Genomic DNA, 11115 nt, shown 5'->3' with positions numbered 1-11115 from the left:
TGGACTGCAAGGAGATCCAACCTGTCCATCCTAAAGGAGATCAGTCCTGGGTGTTCATTGGAAGGAATGATGCTGAAGCTGAAACTCCAATACTTTAGCCACCTCATGCGAAGAGTTGACTCATTGGAAAAGACCCTGATGCTGGGAGGGATTGGGGGCAGGAGGAGAAGGGGATAACAGAGGATGAGATGGCAGGATGGCATCACTGACTCGATGGACATGAGTTAGAGTCAACTCCGGGAGTTGGTGATGGACAGGGAGGCCTGGTGTGCTGCAATTCATGGGGTCACAAAGAGTCGGACATGACTGAGTGACTGAACTGAACTGAAGAAAAACCAATCATCTGTGCATATGTGACCTGGCATCCCCTGATCTATTATGAACATTGAGTGAAAAATGGAATACGTATCCATAGAAATAGTCTCGAACTGAGCAGGTCAGTGCAGTAGCCTTTAGCCACATGTAGCCATCGAGTATTTGAAATCCAAATAGCCTGAAATGAGACATGCTATGAGTAAAAGACACAATGGGTTTCAAATATTTAGTGCAAAAAGAATTACAATATCTCAATAATTTTGATAATGATTACATCTTGGAACAAGTATTATTTTGGACAGCCTGAGAAAAATACATTTAAAAATTAATCTCACCTATTTCTTTTTACATTTGTTAATGTGGCTGCTAGAATATTTAAAATTACCTAAGTGAATAGTTTTCTATTCCATTTCTATTCTATTTCCAATAGAATTGTATTTCTATTGGAGAGCATGGCTCCAGAGTTATATGAAAATAAAGCATTTTCATTAGTATTTTCCCCCCTAGGACTCCACTGCCACACTGTTGGGCTCTCCTAACTCCATCTGCAATCATTTTTCTTCGTTGTTTGTCACCAGAGGGGATGTATTTCTGAATTTGGACTAAAAAGCAAGTAGCATCTAAATTAAAAATAGGATACAGTATTAATTATTTCACAGCATAGCTGTTGATGACACAGTGATTTAACAGATAGTGGTTCTGAGAGTCAAGAATATATTCAAAGATAAACATACACCAAGAGAACCTCAGAAGGCTTTCATTCAGTTACTCTGTCATACACTTCGTGGTAAGAGATAAGACTTTCCTCAAACCAGCAGATATATTTATAGGCAACTACATCAAGCATTTCGAAACCCTTTAGACAAATCCTAAGAGGAAAACACTTTCTCTATTTCCTGTATTTGAATTAAAAAAAAAAAAAAACAAACGAATCCAGTGTATCAGTTACTCTCCCTCCTAAACAGTGATTATACAGGTAACACCTCTAGTCTGCATCTTCCAGAATGGTGCTTCAGGATGCATGGTGACCCAGGGAAAGGGGGGAAGAGGGGAAGGCAAAGAGGGAGGAAGAAGGAAAAGGAACAGAAAAAGAAAAAGAAACACAACCAAAAGAAATATCAAAATGTTATCCCAAGTTGCTCTTTTTCTAAAATTTCTATTCATAATCTTGAATGCCATAAAGAGGGCCGGTGTCTCCCAAGGAGTTCTTAAAGTACCCATATCTCCAGAGGTGATATTCAAAATACTAACAACTGGTACAGCCCAGGGACTGATCTCAGAAGGAACCCTGGTGGTGAGCAATCAATTGGGCCATCCTAATACAAACAGGGTGAATGCCAGCCCTGCATGCATACCTCCCAGCCCCCTAACCTGAACCCAGACCTGTTCCCATATACCTTTCCTCAAGCTTTAATCCACCATAACCTCCTTCAGTCCCATCCTGGCCAGCCTCTCTTATCACCTTCTGCCTCAACCCTCCTTTCCTCCAGATCCTCCTTCACTGAATCCTAAGAAGCTGACAGATAATATAGGATCCTCCTTGGAGGGGTCAGAACAAAGAGACCAAATGAGTAAATCCAGAAGCTCTTAGGGAACAGAGTGAAATGATGAGCTGGCTTTACAGATTAATAAACAATTTTTATCTTGCCACACACAGAAGCAATAATGCAAAGAGGGCTGATGGCACCAGAAACTATTTCACTACAAGTCACCACTCATTAAATACAAAATACCCTTCAGACCTTGTTTCTGGAAAAGATACACAGAGGGAAGGATAAAACAAGAGGAAAGACCCCTCTCGCGCTTGCATCAGCAAAATATAACAGATCTTACCAGAAGTGATACTCTGCCTTATTTAGGCCAGTATCTTTTAGCACCCATTAGAAAGCAGAAAAAGATCACTGAAACTGATTTTTTTTTTTTTTTAATTCTGGTGTGAGAGCTGTAAACTTTGGGCTTATGAAGAATTTCATTTTAATAGGAAAATTTATAGAAACAAGCAAAGAATGAAGTTTCTGATTCTGGATAGTAATCCAAATAGAGACAGAAGACAGCAGTAGAGAAAGAGGACAAATATATAGAAAACTTTATCTGTTTAATATATGACACTAAAGAAACTAAGTCAGCACAAAACAAAGCCCAACCATGAGGTCATGCTTGCTTGTTCTCATCAAAATGCTTTCTTTCAGCTGCAAATAGCAGAAACTCCAAGTAAAAAAAATGTCTTAAATATGAAGGCCAATTATATAAGATGCTCCAAACTTGGGTGAGCAGCTCAGTGGTCTCAAGGACACAGGACCTTTCTGTGTCTTTGCCCCACCATACTTGGAGTGTTCCACCATGCCTTCCTCATGGTAGCAAGGCTGCTGCAGCAGTTCCAGACACCCCAGGTAGGCAGGAATGAACCCAGAAACAAAGAGAGGTCTTTCCTTCATGCATCGTATTTTCAAGGAGAGAAAATTTCTCCCCAAAGACCGTCAGCAAATGTTCCTTCCTACCCATTATGGAAGATTACTGTCCTGCCTGTAAGGGAGGTGTGAAAATGAAGCTCTGCCACATTGAGCCTCTAGGTTGGAAGGATGGCTCTCCCAGTCAGAGAGGCAGACGGGGAGCTGCAGTGGGAGGGACACTGGCAATCTCATCCTCACCCTGAGTCGATTCAAATCCTCTCCCATGGGATGAAGACCGTGAGGCTCAAGGTCAGGACACATATGGCACCTAACAACTCACATCCTGTGTCGTCATCCCTCCCCTCTCTTTCTCTCCACCTCATCCAGCTCCTCTCCCCAAGTTAGTCTCTTCTTCTTTTCCCTGGAACAAACTTTAGAAGTTTCTTAGATCTGAAAGCAACTGCTAGAGTCAGACATTCCCCAAGAAAAGGAAAAGGAGAAAGAGAGTAGGGAAAAAAAAGAGAAAACAAACACACACACACACACACACACACACACACACTTGGATAGGAAGAATGGAGATGTGAGGAGGAGGAGAAAGAGGACAGGGCAGGACAAGTTAAACAAAGGAGTACTGTGGAGAGGAGCCAGGCCTGGACTCTAGTACTTGCCCATCTCAGGCTTAAAACACTTTCAACTCATTGCAAAGACTTCAACTCAGAACACAGAATGGCCTCAGTCTTAGATCACAGTAGAAAGGTCCACCCTTCATTCCATGATGTTTAGACTTCCCAGGGCTCCATGTACAATGTACATCTGCATTCCCAAGATCCAGTTTCAAGGATGAGTAATGGGAAAATATTTCTGAAGGTCTTCAAAGCCTCTTCACTTCAGATGTCAATATAAAGACAGTTCGGTCCTTTCCAGGAGCCCAGGTCTTCTCTCCAATAGCAGTACCCACAGCCCCTGAGTGTTCTGTTCTGGGATAGGAAAGTCTCAAAAAGGCACTAAATCCCAAAGTTTTTCAGAGTGTCATCTGTGTGCTCTTGCTTCCTTTTCTTCTGTTTACTTTACAACACAGGATTCCTTGAATTTTGATATCTTCTTTAGAGACAAATACAAAGAGAGAATATCATAAAAGTCATCTCATTTTTAGTGATAGTTTCCACATAATAAGATGCAAAGAGCATTCTTGGCTCTGCATTTAGAGAATTCTCGGGCAATTTCCCCCCCACGTATCATTAGCTAGGGTCCTTTAAACTTCCAGGTATTAATGAGGTGCATAAAGAAGAGGCTTGGGTAGAGAAGGTTTTAAGTTGTTTCATAAACAGCAGAAGCTGTACCACAGGGTTCCTGTCTCCCAAAAATCAATCTAGCAAATTGTTATATGTTTCTGTTTCCCTTTAGGTGGGGGCGAGGGGGAGGAAGAGAAAGAAGGAGGTGAAGCAAGCAAACCTGAAAAATGCCAGTAAGAATAAATTGCCTCTGTCTATAGAGATGGAAACCTTTCACAGGCCGCATCCCTACAGAAACCCTGACAAAACTCTCCTCTCCATCTATTCCACATACAGCATGAGCAGCTTCCAGTCCAGGCTCCCAGTATCACAGGCCAGGGCAGTGCTTCCTCAGGAAACAGCCCTGGAAGACCCCCATCCAACATAAGCTAACAGAACATTGGATGTGGGTCAGTCGGGCTGGTGTGTTAATCCTCTTTCCTAGGATGTGCTTCAGGCACATCTGAAGCACACTGTGCTTCACGCACAGTCTGGCGTGCTTCAGGCAGCTTAGTTTTCTATGTATTTCAGTGAACAGCTTTAGATCAAAATTCAAGAGCCAATTTACTTGTGGAAGGGAGTCTAATCAAAAGACATAATGGTGAAGCATTTGGGATTATGTAAATATTTGGTGTTGGGATAAATTTTATCACTGGTGGCTACCTCTAGAAATCAAAAACTCACTCTGAAGAAGCCCACAGAGTTCTGTTTTCCACTCATTCATTCTCTCATTTAACGAATATTTATTGAGTGCCTAGTGTAACCCACTCAACACTGTGCTGTTGGAGAAGACTCAAGAGTCCCTTGGACTGCAAGGAGATCCAACCAGTCTATCCTAAAGGAAATCAGTCCTGAATATTCATTGGAAGGACTATGCTGAAGCTGAAAGTCCAATTCTTTGGCCACCTGATGAGAAATGACTCATTGGAAAGGACCCTGATGCTGGGAAAGATTGAAGGCAGGAGGAGAAGGGGACGACAGAAGATAAGATGGTTGGATGGCATCACCAATGCTATGGACATGAGTTTGAGTAGGTTCTGGGAGTTGGTAATAGACAGGGAAGCCTGGCATGCTGCGGTCCATGGGGTCACAAAAAGTCTTACACGACTGAGCAACTGAACTAGTGTAACCCAAGCACTACTCCAGTCGCTGGAAAAACAGCGGTAGATAATCCAGTGAAAATTCTACCTTCAGGGAATTTACATTCTAGTAAAGGGAGCAGAAGACAAGTTAAATAAGTAAAATATATGGAGTGCTGGACACTGGTAGGTTCCCATAACAAAGCACAAAGCAGGGAAGCAGGATGTAATATAAACTGTCAGGGAATAATTAAAGGCCTCCCTAAAAAGATGACTTTAGACTAAAAACAGAAGGGAAGTGGAAAGTGAGACATGTGGATATTGAGGGAAGGTTGGTTTGGGCAGAGGAAAGAACAAGTACAAAAGCCCTTAGGCTAGGCTAAGTTTGTTGTGTTCTAGAAAAATAAGGTCTGTATGGCTGGAGCAGAGAAAAAGGGGGTGGGAGAGAGGAACAAGGACAAAAAATACAGGTGGCTGGGTTACTGTTATAGCTTTACTTCTAAATAGGTGAAGTGGCAGAAAAATATTGGGAAGGTTGTAGTAACTATTAATTGAGTCATTGTGTGTTGATGGCCTGGCCTAGCGTTAAACACTAGGAGATCCTGAATTCAGCCACTTTTCATTACCTCTAACAGCTTGCTCCACCTCATTCTCCTCAGCCCCCACCCTTCCAGTTTCCCCAGCCTCCACTTTACATCCTCCCCACACCCACCATTCTCTCCACCCTCTCTACAGCAAAGCTGCTCTCCTACAGAGTTGTCACTTTGTAAAGAAGATGATAAATGGCTCACACCATAGAGATAATAATCTCTGAAATTTCAATGGGCTTTACACATTCTAGAAGACATTGACTTTCATTGGCTCATTAGATCCTCAAAACATTTCTGTGAGGTAGGAAGGGTTCTTTTGTTATAAAAGAAGAAATCACCATTCTGAAGTACAGAATGTGGCCCATCTAGAGTCATACAGCTAAGGGAAGGCAGAGTAAGACTAGAATTCAAGCCTCCTGTTGTCCCCTTCCTAGTTATAGAAGTAGAGATATTGGCTTCCCTTTGGCTCAGTGGTAAAGAAACCACCTGTAATGCAGGAGACACAGGTTCAATCCCTGAGTCCAGAAGATCCCCTGGAAGAGGGCATGGCAACCCACTCCAGTATTCTTGCCTTGAGAATTTCATGGACAGAAGAGCCTGGATGGCTACAGTCCACAGGTCACAGAGAGTCGGACACGACTGAGCGGTAACACACAGAGATACTGGAAACACCACTCTCAGCATGAACGAAGGGCAGTGGCCTAAATCAGACACTTCCAGCAGCAAGACTAGACCAGGAGCTGACCATGTTCTCTCACAGCTGGTGTTTGGTCACAGTGGAGCCTTGATGGCATGGATTTAGTTAAATCAACAGAGAAAACAGAATCACAAAGCAAAGTCAAGCATGCAGGTGAGCAGGAATTTTTTTTTTTTTTTTTGGCTAATTCCCTGTAACATTTCTCCTCCTAATCCCAGGCACAGTGTCCCCCTAACTGGCAGGCAGCTGAGCTCAGCAAAAGCCAAGAGGGAAACTAACTGAAGTCCTTGAAGTGTACACTAACCCAGGATGTGTAACTAATCACAGGCCAAACTCGGCTGTGGGTTGAGGTAGTTGAGGAGTTTGAAAACTCTAAATTATTTCCTCAAGAAGGGAATAAATTTGAAGTGTATTTTTGTTCATCCTTGAAAGAGCCCATTGTTTGAAGAGGATAAAACCATGGCGTGGCCTGGGCCCTTTTCTCTGCCACAATCACTTAACAAAGCAACATGAAGGCAGAAGTGCCCAGAGACCTCAGCCAGGTCTGTGATAATTAACATCTGCAGTAGTCAGTTTGCCACGGTCACTACAGTGCAGCGGCCCTGCTCTAGCCATGCTCCAGCACAGCCAAGGGGGCTAGGAGTCCACAAGGCCAAGGGGACATGACCACCCAAGCCTGCACTGAATGTGCTGATACTTGGGGCCCCCAGATCTCCTGCCCAAATAATCCGGGTCTACTTTGTCCTCCCTATGGTGAACCACACTCCTAGGGCATACCACGAGGCCTGAGGATCACTGTTCTGGGGTGTGGACAGAGCTGACAGATGCAGGTGGTCCCACACCAGATGGAATCGGGATGGGCGGAGAAGAGAGTAACTATGAGTCAATACTTCCATGGGCACTGTGAACCGATTACCGCAGATGTTAATGACGGGTCTGCATGAAGAAATGGAGATGGACTGATGCGCCCCCTTCCCTACTACTGAGAAAACTACTCACGGTTTCCAAGACTTTTTTTCCCTCCCTAAGATATTTTTTATTTTTAGACAAAGTATTTTAATATAGAAATTCTTTAACACACAAACTGCCATCACAACAGCATTCACATAGTAATGAAGGAATGGGATATAGCAGGAAGCATGGCAAAGGGAAGGAAGGTTTTCAGCATCCTTTCTGCTCCCCTGCCTACAATCACTCTACGGCCTATGAGAACAGACCAGGGCAGCCAGAGGAGCACTGATGCTGATACTGAGACAAACCAACCTAGGGGGAAGAGCAGGTTCCCCTCAACACGCCACGTCCCCACTGAGCAGTCTCCAGGTAAAGCCAGATTCAGTTAGGAGGTAAGAGGGAGGTAGATTTGAGAGAGGAGAATCAACCATCATTCCACAGCATACTTCTGATCGCACCTTTGAGAACAGAGTTTTCCAGGGGCTGCTCAATTGATAAGACTTAAAAATTGTCTTAGTTCTTCATAGCTGGCGGGTCAGCATCGCCACCTTCACTGGGACCCACATCCATATTGACCCTACTCTGCCCTTCAGAGAACTTCACCACATTCATCAAAACTCAGGATACCTTATTCTGTCTCCATATTCTTCCCCGTCTTGTACCTTTCTGGTGACTTCAACACCTTTATGGATCCCCCAGGTTGGATCTCAGCTTCATAATGCTTTAACTTACTTACTTGCAGGGCCTTACACCATCATTAACTTTAGCCACATGTGGCCACAAGTCTGACCTCTTAATTTCCAGAAACAGCCTCCATCCCTCTGAAGTCTTCCCCCTCAGAAGTCTGCTCCCGGACTCCCTCACCATCTACTACCTTTCTCAAATTTCTTCCTGAAACTGGCCTCGTCCTTCAGACTGCCGTGATTTACGCATGTTATGCTCCTGCTAGAAGATCCTCCTTGTATCTGTCTGCCTGATATACCCACCTCATCTGTAAAAACTTGGGTCAAACATCATTTTTTTTTTTAATTCGACATATACTGATTAAGGGCTTCCCTGGTAGATCAGCTGGTAAAAAATCCACCTGCAATGCAGGAGACCCCGGTTTGATTCCTGGGTTGGGAAGATCCCCTGAAGAAAGGAACGGCTAACTACTTCAGTATTCTGGCCTGGAGAATTCCACGGACAGAGGAGCCTAGCAGGCTACAGTCCATAGGATCGCAAGAAGTTGGACACAGTTGAGCAGTTTTCACTTTCACATTGATCAAGCACCTACTAGGAAGCACTCAATGTGCTAAGCAGTAGGATTACAAAAATGAGTAGAATGTCTTCCTTTCCCTACACAGAGTAGCTCAGAAAACAGACAAGGAACATAAAATTCCAATCCATGTGGGAGCTCATTACTAGACTTGCCTTACAAGAAATGCTAAAAGACATTCTTCAAGAAGACATAAAAAGATGTTAATTAACATCATAAAAACGCATGATTGCATGTGTAAAACTCTGGTAATGGTAAATATATAGTCAAAGTCATTTTCCTAATATTGTGATGGTGATGCATAAATCACCTACAATTAATCTAAAAGTTGAAAAATAAATATATTAAAATTAATAACTACACATTGGACACACAATATAAAAAATTGTGAGGTATAACATCAATAACCTAAAGTGTGAGGGGGAGAAGTAGAGTTGATCCTTGAACAACACAGGGTTTAATCAACATAAAACTTATAGTCATCCCTCCATATCTACAATTCCTCTACATCTGCAGATTCAGCCAACCACAGACCTCACAGCACCGTAATATCTACTACTATTGAAATATATCTGCATATAAGTAGACCCTCACAACTCAAATCCATGTTTCTACATGCTAAAAAAGATTAAGTTGTTATCATCTTAAAAGAGCAAGTTACAAATATAAGATATTTATGTAAGCCTCACTGCAACCACAAAAGAAAAATTTGTAGTAGATATAAAACAGATTGAGAAAGAAATCAAAGTATGTGTGCTTGCCAAGTTGCTTCACTCTCTGTGATCCTATGGACCGTAGCCCACCAGGCTCCTCTGTCCATGGGATTCTCCAGGCAAGATTAGTGGAATGAGTTGCCATGCCCTCCTCCAGGGGATCTTCACAACCCAGGGATCAAACCCAGGTCTGCCATGTCACAGGTGGATTCTTTACCATTTGAGCCACCAGGGAAGCCCGTGAATACTGGAATGGGTAGTCTATCCCTTCTCCAGGGGATCGTCCCAACCAAGAATCGAACTGGGGTCTCCTGCATTGCAGGCAGATTCTTTACCAGCTAAGATAGCAGGGAAGCCCTAGTAAGTCCTTCAGTTCAGTTCAGTTCAGTCACTCGGTTGTGTCCGACTCTTAGCAACCCCATGAATCACAGCACACCAGGCCTCCCTGTCCATCACCAACTCCCAGAGTTCACCCAACTCATGTGCATCGAGTTGGTGATGCCATCCAGCCATCTCATCCTCTGTTGTCCCCTTCTCCTCCTGCCCCCAATCCCTCCCAGCATCAGAGTCTTTTCCAATGAGTCAGTTCTTCCATGAGGTGGCCAAAGTATTGGAGTTTCAGCCTCAGCATCAGTCCTTTCAATGAACACCCTTACCTATCAATAATAAGTTTAAATAGAAATGTATTAAATTCTCCAAACAAAAGTCATAGACAAAATATCTGCCTCTCCACTGCTGTTCTGCAAGCAGGTTTATCAGTACCATCTTTCTAGATTCCATATATATGTGTGTTAATATACAATATTTTTCTCTTTCTGACTTACTTCCCTTTTTATAATTGGCTCTAGGTTCATCTATCTCATTAGAACTAATTCAAATGCATTCCTTTTTTATGCTCTAATTAAAAATAAATTTTAAAAAAGAAAGTCACAGAAAACAAAATAGACTTTAGACTAAAAATTATCAAAAGAGACAAAAAAGGCCATTGTGTAATGATAAAGGGGTCATTCCATCAAGAAAATATAACAACTGTAAATATTTATGTACCCAGCACCATAGGACCAAAATATATAAAGCAAATACTAACAGAACTTAAAGGAGAAATAAACAGCAGTACAAGAACACTGGGGGTCTCTCATACTCAACTGCCAACAATGGATAGATCATACAGACAGAGAATCAATAAGGAAACAGTGGATTTGAACACTTTAGACAAAATAAACCTAACATATACAGAACATGCCATCCAGCAGTAGCAGAATACACATTTTCCTCAAGCACAAATGGAATGCTATTTAGGATAGATTATATACTAGGCCACAAAAAGAAATTTCAACAAATTTAAGGGAAGAATTTTATCCAAAATATTTGCTGACCACAATTCTTTGAAATTGGAAGTCAATAACATGAGAAAACCTGGAAAACTCACAAATACATTGAAGATAAAAACCCTCCTGAACATCTAATGGATTAAAGAAGAAATCAAAGAGAAATAAATATCTTGAGACAAATGAAAATGGAAATTCAACATTCAAAAACTTGTGAGTTGCAGCAAAAGCAGTTACAAGAGGAAAGTTTATGGTGATAAATGCCTACATTAAAAAAAAAGAAAACTCTCAAACAACCTAACCTTATACCTCCAGGAACTGAAAACAAGAACTAGCCCAAAGTTAGCAGAAGGGAGGAAATAAAGATCAGAGCAGATAAGTGAAAGACAGAATAGTAAATAATAGAAAAGATTACCAAGACTAAGAGTTGCTTCTCTGAAAATTGACAAATGTTTAGCTAAACTAAGCAAAAAAAAAAAAAAAAAGAGAGAGAGAGAGAGAAGGACAGGAAGGGGATGGA

The sequence above is a fragment of the Bison bison genome, unplaced genomic scaffold, assembly GCF_000754665.1.
Source record: "Bison bison bison isolate TAMUID 2011002044 unplaced genomic scaffold, Bison_UMD1.0 scf7180017864370, whole genome shotgun sequence".
NCBI classification, from domain to species: domain Eukaryota; kingdom Metazoa; phylum Chordata; class Mammalia; order Artiodactyla; family Bovidae; genus Bison; species Bison bison.
This window is presented reverse-complemented; position numbering follows the sequence as displayed.